We start from the raw sequence: 11,232 nt of genomic DNA, 5'->3' as shown, positions 1-11,232 counted from the left end.
TTATCAAACTTATCAAACTACCATCTAGAGATAGTAAAAGTAGTAACAAGGTTTCCGTAGGTGAACCTGCAGAAGGATCATTACAGGTCTCCGGGCCTAGAGAGATAACAGACTCTACCCAGAAAAAAAAAACAAATAGATCGGGTTCGCTCTGGCGGACCTGAAAACCCCTTTCAGTGAAACTGTCTGTTGCAAAAGTTGCAACCCTGAGGGGTAACCGTTAGCTCCCCTCCTCGGAAGGACATATTGTTCTCTTTCATCATCTCGTTTTCGAGATCCACCTATGGGAGAGACATGAACAGCTCCCCGATTTCCCAATACACTCACAGTGAGATTCTGTAAGCCAGAGAAGGACGGTTGCCCTTGGAAGGGGGAAGGAAGTTTCAAAGAATCTGTAAAGAAATTGGAAGTTTCAATCGACCATTACGAGTATGGGACACCATACTTGGCTACACGTCTTTTCACTAAGATATCAATTTAACTTGTATATTTTAAAAAAAATAGAAAAAACTAAATTTGTGTAGCTAAATATGTTGCTACAAATACAATACAATGTACAGCGCATACAATGTACTATTCAAACAATAGTCATACTGTCATAACCCTAGTTCTCTGAAACATAGAGTGGAGAGATCCACCTATGGGAAGGGCATCCATACCTGACCTCTGCAGAATGCAGAAGCATACAATTGCACCAAGTATGACTAGACAGACAGAAGCGCACAGCCAATGCCATGTAAGGCCCCACCCCCTTACATGAGGGCATATAATGCCTGCAAGCACTGTTGATCTCCAGTAAGTATATTTGCTTCTTGTGCAACAAGCTGGTTGATCTCTCCACTCGATGTTTCAGAGAAACGGGGTTACAACAGTAACCTATTGTTCTCTTTCATCATCTCGTGTTCTAGATCCAACTATGGGAGAGACATGGACAGCTCCCGATTGCCCAATACACTCACAGTGAGGTTCTGTAAGCCAGAGAAGGACGGTTGCCCCAGGGAGGCGGTGCCCGACACGTCCTATAATCATGACCCTGCAATCCTGACGCACACACATAACTGCTGTGCACATGCAGGACATGAAAACATATGTGTGGCACACACATGAAAATAATCCCTGCAACACACACACATATATACATATATACATATTTATATATACCCAGGCAGGAGTATAAATGTATGCTTGGTATGCACGTAGCATACTGGCTCATTCACCCCCTGTTCTTTAACTCCAATACGAACTGGAAAGAAAAAGAAGGGTCCCAGGGAAGGGCTAAGAAGTCAGCCAAAACAGAATGTGCTACCGAAGTTCTGATGACGTCCAGCTGGTAGTAATGGACAAATGTTTGGGGAGAAGCCTAGCTGGCAGCAGAGCAGATATCCTGCAGTGACACTCCCCTAAACAAATCCCAAGAGGCGGCTAAGCCTCTCCTGGAATGAGCTCTGATGTCTCTCTGGGGCTGCACTCCTCTGTGAGGGGGCGCCCATGAAATAAAGAGCTGGTCGCTCTTCCCGAAAGTACTGGTCCTGGCCATGTATGTCTGTAAAGCACGGACAGGACACAGAGCATTAAACCTCTGATCCTCCGCGGAGGAAAAAGATGGAGGGTGAAAAGCAGACAGCTCTAACATCTCCGATGTGAACGCAGGGAAGCATTTGGGCATAAAAGCCGGATTAGGCTTTAGGAAAACCTTATCTCCCCTAAAAGAGAATTTAGTGCACAAGGAATGAACCGAGAGTGCATGTAGCTCACTGACACGTTTAGCTGATGCCAAGGCCAAGAGCCATGCCGTCCTGAAAGACAGCAGCTTTAGGGAAATACTCCCCAGAGGCTCAAAATGATATTGAGACAGAGCCTCCAGCCCCATGAGGAGGTCCCATTTAGAAACAGTTCTCCTGTTAACTGGCAAGGAGCGACGAGCACCCTTCATAAATCTGCGGATTAATGGATGCTGCCAAACAATTGAGCCCTCAAAGCCCACATGACAGGTAGAAATCACTGCCAGGTAGATCTTGATTGTGGAAGAGGACCTGCCTGTATCCATAAGGTCTTGAAGGAAACACAAAATATCAGGAACTGACCCCCTATATGATGTGAGACCGCGCCCATCACACCACCCTTCAAACACCAACCACCCTTCAGAAAAGTGGTCCATCGTGTTGGGCAAAACCAGCTTCGGGGGAGTGAGCAGCCCGGTTAAGGTGTCTGGCGATAGGAGACTTGATGGCGGGAGGATCACCCAGGCCAAGAGCCGCCATGTCCTTTACCTCGAGGCCCGCAAGACCGTGTTTTGGATCGACCGGGTCGCTCCAGTTGTTCTTCATGTGCTTTGTGCACACTGGGAGGACGGGGAACAGTTGTTTCCTCGGGACGGGAGGGGGTCCCATCAGTTTCCCATCGTAAAAGTCCCTTTCCTGGTCTGTGGTGCTCTGTGGGGCCAGCCACTCAATGTTGAGGCGAGCGGCCCCACTAGGGTAAGGCAGTGGGGGGCAGGATGGCCTCCTCGTCCTCTGAGACCCCGAGAAGGCCTGTGTCGTTCTCTACAAACGGGAGGTTTCCCACGAAGATGTCCTTTTCAGGGAATGCAGGATTGGAATGGTCAGCCCAGTTGAGCGACATTGCGGCCCGGAAAGCCCCCAGTAGCGCATCGTCGTCACTATGTCCCCTATCCAGGTCAGAAAGGCCGAGCTCAATGCATTACGTCACGGCAACTTTCAGACGGCACTGCAGGAGTTTCGTCGGCAGCATAAGGCAATGGCTGCAATTCTCCAGGTTCTACAAAGTCTCTTCTGCGTGCTTGAGGCCCAAGCAGACCACACAGAATGGGTGAAGGTCTTTCACGGTGGTCAACGCACCAGAGGCGTGCGGGCATGCCCGTAATAGGCTGCCTGGGAGAAGCGGCAGATTTGGAAAGCAACATACGGTGAAAAAATCCGTGGCGGGCAGCCATGAAAAAGGTGAGCAAGTGAAATAAGAAGAAGAGCGTGGGCGGCTCAGGATGCAGACACAGCTAAACTAGTGGATTAAAAATACTGCCACATCTGGCGGAGGCTGATCTAGCTATATGTCCTCCTGAAGACACATAGGTGAGCAGCGTAAAATTCAACCGAGCTGTATCCGTACAGAGATCGCGAGAAGCGAATGTCAACTGGAGAACAGCAACACTTGCAGACGTTATATGCCCTCAAGTAAGGGGGTGGGGCCTTACCTGGCATTGGCTGCGTGCTTCTGTCTGTCTAGCCAGACTTTGTACAATTTGATGCTTCTGCAAAGGTCAGGTACGGATGCCCTTCCCATAGGTGGATTTCGAACACGAGATGATGAAAGAGAATTACTATTCTTATATCATTTGAAACTGCTACAGAGGCAGTGATTGCGTTATTTTACCTAAAATTGGCATACAGACAAGTAACGAGGGGCGATCGATCTTAAAATGAGGGGCCCATATCAGGGCTCGGCAATAAGGAGTGCCTGATGGCCTGGGGTCAGCATGAAAGACGCTTTGGACAGTTAATGGGATTTTCAATGGCCCGATAGGCTAATCATTTGGAAGTGTTTTTAAGCCTTGCCAATTTATACTGATTTTTAAAGTGTTTAAACCATTCTAGCACAGGAAATGTCTTAAGTGAACATAAACAGTTGAGAAAGAAACCAGATATAGCCTACCTGTTGCCGTCTGTGACATTAAATGTTAATAAAACAACAAATAACTGCTCTTAACAAAGATTAATATTTAATTTATACAGTGACGACTGTCACAAATTATATTTAGTTAGTTTCATTTTCATGGACTTATAGTTTGTTTATCTTCAGTTACCTGTTTCCTTTGTTCTAGTTTCCCGCCACTATCTGTTGTCATGGTGATTCATTCACATTAACACCGCTTTTTGCATTTAGTTCATTATCATTGTGTATTTAAGTCCATCAGTTTGTTTTCATTGACTTTCCTCTGTTGTTTGTGTGATGCATACTGTTTCGTTTGCGATTACATTACCTTTTGGATCTCTTTATTTTAAATTATTTTATATTTAATTTCTCCAATCTTTATTTTGGAGTTTGCTTTATTTTAATAAGACTGTTGCTACTTGAACATTCTACGTCATCCTTGGAACTAAAACGGGACAAAGACTACATGTTGTTTTACATATGATAATTCAGTCATACTTTAGATTAGGGTCCAATTCTCACTATTAACTATTAACTATGCTTTTGCCTCAAACTCCTAATTATTGCTTATTATGGTTAGCAAGGTAGTTGTTAAGTTTAGATACTGCGTAAGATTAAGGGATGTAGAATGTGGTCACACAGAATAATATGTGCTTTATATATCAATATGTGCTTTATAAGTACTAATAATAAGCCAATATCCTAGTAATATTTATGCTAATAAGCAAGTAGTTAATATTGAGAATTGGACCCTAAACTATTGTTACTGACAATTCCATTTCTGTACCGCAGACCTTCCTGAAAAACTTAAAGCACTACTGTTTATTTTATTTGTGTCTTTGTTCTATTGTGTTTATTTGTGAGAAAATAATGAAATAGTACATTAGATGTCATATTGTGATAAAATATATAAAATTAGATGCAAGATAAAAGAGCTTCCTATACAGGGAATCAGACTACATAAAAATATGTTGGAAATGTGAGGGAAAGTACCATGAGGTGGGGCCATATTACACTTCAGCGCTTGGAAAAGTCCCAACTGAAAACAATGCCTAAGGACCATAAAAGGGATACTCTACCCCAAAATGAAAATTCTCTCATTTGCTCACCATCATGCAATCCCAGTTTAATTGAATTTGACATAATTACACATTTAAATGACCATAGCATTGAGAAAGACAAAGCATGTCTTATATATAATTGATTATATTAAAATGAAAATTTCACCAAATGGTCATGAAATGGTCTGATTCCAAACTAAATTTTTCTCACTTTAAAAATTAATATAAATGTAAAATGGAGATTATTGATTAATATCAAGTATGATATTGTTGCAAAAAAGTGCAAAAAATCATTTTATTTATATAATTTTTTTTTGTTTTATTGTAGTTTGGAACTTGTTTACTATATTTTCCTTTTTTATTTTATATTTCTCATTGTTGTCACGGTGATTACATGCACAGAATGGAGAGGCGAGCGGGATCTAACTGCAAACAGTCCTTTAATTAAAATAAACAAGATAATCTGCAACAAAATATCCACACATTGAAACCCAGACACAGGGAAACACATTTAGAGGGTGGTAAGCAATGACCCAACCGACCGACCAACACAGACTGAAAACCTGCGCTATAAATACACACAGGCTAACAAGGGTAGTAACAAGACACACCTGGGGATACAATAAAGGGCAACCAATAAGCTACAAAGGGACTACACAAACAGACCTGCGCACATATATTCAAACGCACATAACTATACAATCAATGCGCATGTGAACGCCATCAGCGTCTATCACAGGTTCAGGTTTAAAGTCTGTTTAGAGAGAACGGTGTCGTCTTAGCGTCCTCTAATTTAATAACAAATGATCATTTAGACGGAAGTGAATCAATCAAAACTAACTTTAGCTGGAAAAAACATTTTTCAAGAGCCACTATAAAACCAAACCAATCTCTGTTACCTTAAATTATATGTTTATCTCTGTAAAGCTGCTTTGAAACAATCTACATTGTTAAAAGCGCTATATAAATGAGGATGACTTGACTTGACTTGAGCACATGTTTTTTTCTTTGTTTGTGTTGGCCATGTGCTCCTCTTGTCCCGTCTCCTTGTTTCCTGTTACAACGCCCCCTTGTTTAGTCCACCTTTCACTAATTGTGCTCACCTGATCCTCATGTGCTCTGGTCCCTTTATATTGTGTCTCTTTCCCTCATGTCTTTGCCGGTTCGTTTTGTGTACTTTGTGGTTTACTCCTGGTTGCATGGTTAAACCTAGTTCTTGTTGTGATATTGATATTTCTAACTCTAGTGTATCCTTTTGCTTTTTTCCTTTGTCTTGTTTTAGTCTTTAGTTTTTTCTCTTTTGATTTTATTATCGCATTTAGTTCCCTGTCAGTTTGTTCTTTTGTTTTATTTTTTGATTGCAAGTTTCAGTCATTTTATTCCTAGTTTTCTTTTTTGTTGTTGTTTTTTTGTCTACAGTCTTGTTATTAAAAAACCCCTTCACTGCTATTTTGCGCCTGGGTCCTCTTTCAAATTCTTGACAGTAGCCTACCTGACACAGACACATGAAACTAAGGCACGAAACATAACACAATAAAAGTCCTTATAACACAATTGTCACATTCCCCTGTGTTTTGTGTTTATGGCATTCATTTAAAATAAGTGATTAAAAAAAGTACAGAGGTCTGTCACATCTCATGTGAGTTTTACAACATACTTACATCAAACTTCACAATGTTTTGACATTTACGTCAAGTGAACACATGGCCAGAAGTGATGGTTTCTAATTTAAAAAGTTTAAAATATTGGTATTTCTTTCACACCTATCATTACAATTCAGAAGAAAATGGTTTATCAACTGTCATACTATGAAGTAACGTTGTGGTTTTTGAAGCATCAACTTTGAAGAACCAATATTTTTTCTAAAAATCTTTTCGAACTTTGTGTTCGACAGACTTTAGTCAAATACATCTGGGATGATACAAGTGTGAACAACTGATGAGAGAATTGTCATTTTTGGATGAACTATCTGTTGGGCAGTGTTTCCCAACCCTGTTTCCGCATACAGACAACAGTAGTTTACACGTATCCGTGGAACGATTAAAAACGCTGTAAAGAAACACTACGTGGCTATAGACTGAACACGTATTATGCATGCACATGATGTCACCGTTTTCACTAATTCTCAATTTTGTAGTTTACCCAGAGAAAATAATGGTATCGTTTTCAAAAATTTGCAGTATTACTGTTTTTATTCATTTTAAGGAATACTGAATGTTTTTTGTGCAAGTTAGACGAGTAAATGTGTGCTCAGATTTAGTCTAGAACTACAATAACTGTCTCAAACTTAATCTTGATTTCTCCCAACATGGGGACAGTCAGACAATAAATGGGAAAACAAAGTAACTTGCATTAAATATTTGGAAAAATTATATATACATATATATATATATATATGCATTATATATTTTGTAAATTTAGAAGTATTCTGTTACTTAACTAGTTACTTGAAAAAAGTATTTGATTATGTAACTTACATAAAATCCGTTACCCCCATACTTGTTCTGAGTGGTTGTCTGTGGAGGTTGCAGCAGATCTGATGACTTTCCTGCAACTGATCCTGATTCAGCTCTTTTAATGTTGAACGTGTGCTTGACTACACTGAAAAGTTGCAGGTGCAAACAGTTGAATGCAGTCAGTCATTCAGAACCGCCTTGCATCATCAGCACAACTAGGCTAAGAGACAGAAATATATCCTAGGAATAGGAAGAGGAGCTTTAACTATTAGATTGGCATTTCACCATTATAGATATATTTCAAGAATATAATTCAACCAATTACATTTGGAATGTGCATTTTACAGTATAATGATTTGCACTTCCTAAACACAAATGCCTTGTGTGTAAAAAAAAACAGAAAACATCCTATATCAAATGCAGATTAGAACGTCATTAAACAGGATAACCACACCTAATATAAACATTAACAAACTTGTCATATTTGCTCATAAGCATTAAAGCATGTGGTATACCATCATGCCAAGAGCTGCCTGAGGCCCTCAGACGAAAGAACGTTAAAGCTTATGAGTCTGGGAAGGAATATTAAAGTCTTTCCAGCCCCTTCCATTGTACACAAGACAATCTATTATAGGGCTGCAACAACTAATAGATGACAATTAATCACGTCTGCGCGCTGTGCATGGAAACCATCCATCAATCAAAACGCCTATGGAAAGTAGCGGAAGACAGAGTGAGCTGCTGCGGGAAAGGTGCATGACTCCAAGTTGTCCGAAACATGAAAATACTTTATATTAGGCGCTTCAAGTGTTTACCGCGCCTTGCCCTGTCGTCCTTTGACGGATTTAAGGATTTTGAGGTGTATTTTCCTCAGCATATCACTTACATTTTATGGTTATATCCATATCTGTATACAACAAAGCCAGTTTCCATTAAACTTCAGACTTCAATGACATGCATTTCAAACTGACGGAGCGCAGTATAACAGTAGCAGTAAAATGCTTCTTGTTAGAAATTAAGTGTAGGCCTACTGTAGGTTTAAAATTCTTCATGTAACACAAGTAATCGTATTTTTTATGAGAGCAATAACAGTAAAGGGACTATTGTTGGATTAATCTAAAAAGGGGTGTCTAATCCTGTCCTGCAGAGTTTAAACGTTTAAACTGCCCTGTCAATCATTTTGTCACAGTTAAAATCCCCCACATTCAATTTAATTGCATCTCCTACTGTTTCAGAGAGAAATGTAGTAGCACTAAAGGATCTGTTAGCACTTCGGATTCTAAGCAGAAATTCTACAGCATCCGAGTATCTTGAATACTTATTTCAACCATAGACTGTGATTTCAACTACGATTTGGGAAACACTATTTTCAGATAATATTTAGGACAGATAGTATGCAAATTGGGTCGCAGCACTGGACTATAATTGGGAGATACGAGGGTTTGTGGCTCTAGAATTGGAGAAAGCGTAACGGCTAACTTTGAGCACGTGTGCCTTGATAACCAATCACATTACAGCCTTGACACAGTCGTGCGACAGTCATTCATTGTTTGCAGATACTATACAAATTAATGAGAAGTACCATAAACTGAATCATATCTGTCTCGCAATTGTATGTGATTCTTATAAAACAGCATTTTTTTCTTTTTCAGTGTAAACTAAAAATAAATAAATCTAAAATGAATGTTCTTAAAGAATGGCTTTTTGGCCAGTTCCATGTTTGGAGAGAGAAGTTCATCACAACTGAGAATCATACAGTTTTTCTCATATCATAGTGTGGAAATGAATGGGTTCATTCATGCTGGAAATCCCTCTAATATCACATAGTTGAAGGAATTCTGCATGGAGGAGTGGGAAACATTTTGAAAGAAAGAAACACAAGGGAATTGTGTAGGATTTAATCCACCCAGAAATTGCTATTAAAATGTACTCCAATAATCTTTTTATTGACAACTTTGATATTTCTTTTGTACAGTATACCATCAGCTAAATGTGTGGGTGTTTTTATTTCTTTCCATGCAAAACAACTGAATTTGTCACATTGTCACTGTTATTTGTTGTAATCTTCATCATTCAGTACTGTCCAAATTCATATATCAATATGTCCACATATGTTGACAAAGGACACGTTTCATGGGGCGTGACTGTAAGTTTTATATGGGGCGCCAGCAAAGGCATCTAACAACCAGCCTTGCTGTCAGATGTGATTATTCACAGAGTACATGGAAGCAGCTGCTTATCAACTGCCGTTTTAAGATGATAAATATAGAAACACACTCCCGCATACCAGCCAAAGAATGTGTCCTTGTAACATGCTGGTCATATGGCAGCTAATGGGCCTCATTCATGAAGCAAGAGTACCTACAATGAATTTATTTATAAATCATTAAAAAATTCATTGTTATATAAACGATTGCATTAAACTTGATGTAGCTTTAATGTGTATTTTGATAAAAGCATTAACCGAATGCTTAAATGCATTGTATCTGTAGCTGAAGATTTATCTTATGACTGCTCAGTTGACCAGGCAGTTTTTGAAATGTTATAAAATGGTGTGCCTACCTGTTCTGTTTGTTCTTTTCCTTTACCAAATACTGTGTGTTTGACTTCTGGTCGAAGTATATTTTTGTTGTTTGAAGAGAAGTTTAGAGCCTTTTCCTTTGTTCTGTCCATTTTTTCTAGGCTGCTGTTGAAGTACTTCAAAGCCAAGCGTATAACAAGTATAAGTATAACAAGTATTACATTTTAGGCTATAACTGAAGGTTGTTTGAATGTCGTTAGACATCAGCTGTGTGTATCTGTAATGTTAAACCTCTTAGCCTGTTTGACAACAATGTACGCTTGATTCAGCAACCTGGTTTGTTGTTAGTAAACTGTTTGTAATGGAAACATTTGTGGTTCAGTTATAGACATTTACTCACTCTTATCTTTCGCATTATTTGTTTGAAGTTGACTTTGGTTACTTTATTTTCTAGACTAAGGTGTACAGAGCCCCCAAAGGGACATGGTGATTGAAAAAAAAGTAGATGAGGAAAAATTATTTGTCAATGCTTTTGCGTTCTCGCAAATGTTTTGCGTTCCCCTGAGAAACTTTGCGTTCCCACGCAAAAAAATTTCACATTCCGACGATAAACTTTGTGTTCACTCGCAAAGAGGGTTTTGTAAGCGGATACAAAGTTTCTCAGGGGAATGCAAAACATGTGCAAAAGAACACAAAAGCATTCACTTATTATTTTTCCTCCCATCTCTTTTTTTTTCGCCATCATGTCTCTTTAGGGGTTCCGCAATTGGCACATTAGACAGAAGAAAAAAGACACCAAGAATTTTCCTTCTTTCTTTTATTTATATGGGGGGGCGTCTGCACTTACGGAGCCGTCTGCACTTTCAGTTCTTTGATGTCATACACCAATCAGTCACCGTGAGTTTGCCAATAACACACGTAAGACAAAACATGTTCCTGGATCAATATATTTTGTTGATTCTGGAACAACATTCCTGTCCTAAAATGTTGTCCTAATCACATCCCTAACTCTAAACCTAACCTTACCCATAAGTTTTCCCTAAATTCAGATGGAAGTGATAGGTGAATAACACTGATGTAGAAGCACCTAACCCTGGTTTTAAGCCTAACCTACAACTGTAAAGAAATCTGATTGGTGGATTGGAACGTTGTTCCAGGATCAACAAAGTCATTGATTCAGGAACTTGTCGAACTTGGTGAAAACACATTCAACTACATGGATCGTTCTACGCAGCGTCACTTCAAGTCGAACACACCTATACTGTATTGCATGTACATTTTGAATATTGTTTGATATGATTTTTTCTAGTATTTTTGATAATATTTATGTTAAAGGTCATTTCGAATTTTATTGTCAATTGTCAGGTTTATTTATGTACATTTATTTGAAATCCATTTCCTTTAGCAGTGTTTATTGGTTTGACCCCTGGCATAGAAATGGTTTATTCTGTATGAAGTTAGTTCTGCAAAGGGACAGAGCTGATGTTTTTGTGTTATGTAAATCCCCCAAAAATGTATCTAAATC

The sequence above is a fragment of the Siphateles boraxobius genome, unplaced genomic scaffold, assembly GCF_051911475.1.
Source record: "Siphateles boraxobius isolate OS27281-9 unplaced genomic scaffold, OSU_SipBor_1 7, whole genome shotgun sequence".
Taxonomy (NCBI): Eukaryota; Metazoa; Chordata; class Actinopteri; order Cypriniformes; family Leuciscidae; genus Siphateles; species Siphateles boraxobius.
Note: the sequence above shows the minus strand (reverse complement) of the source record.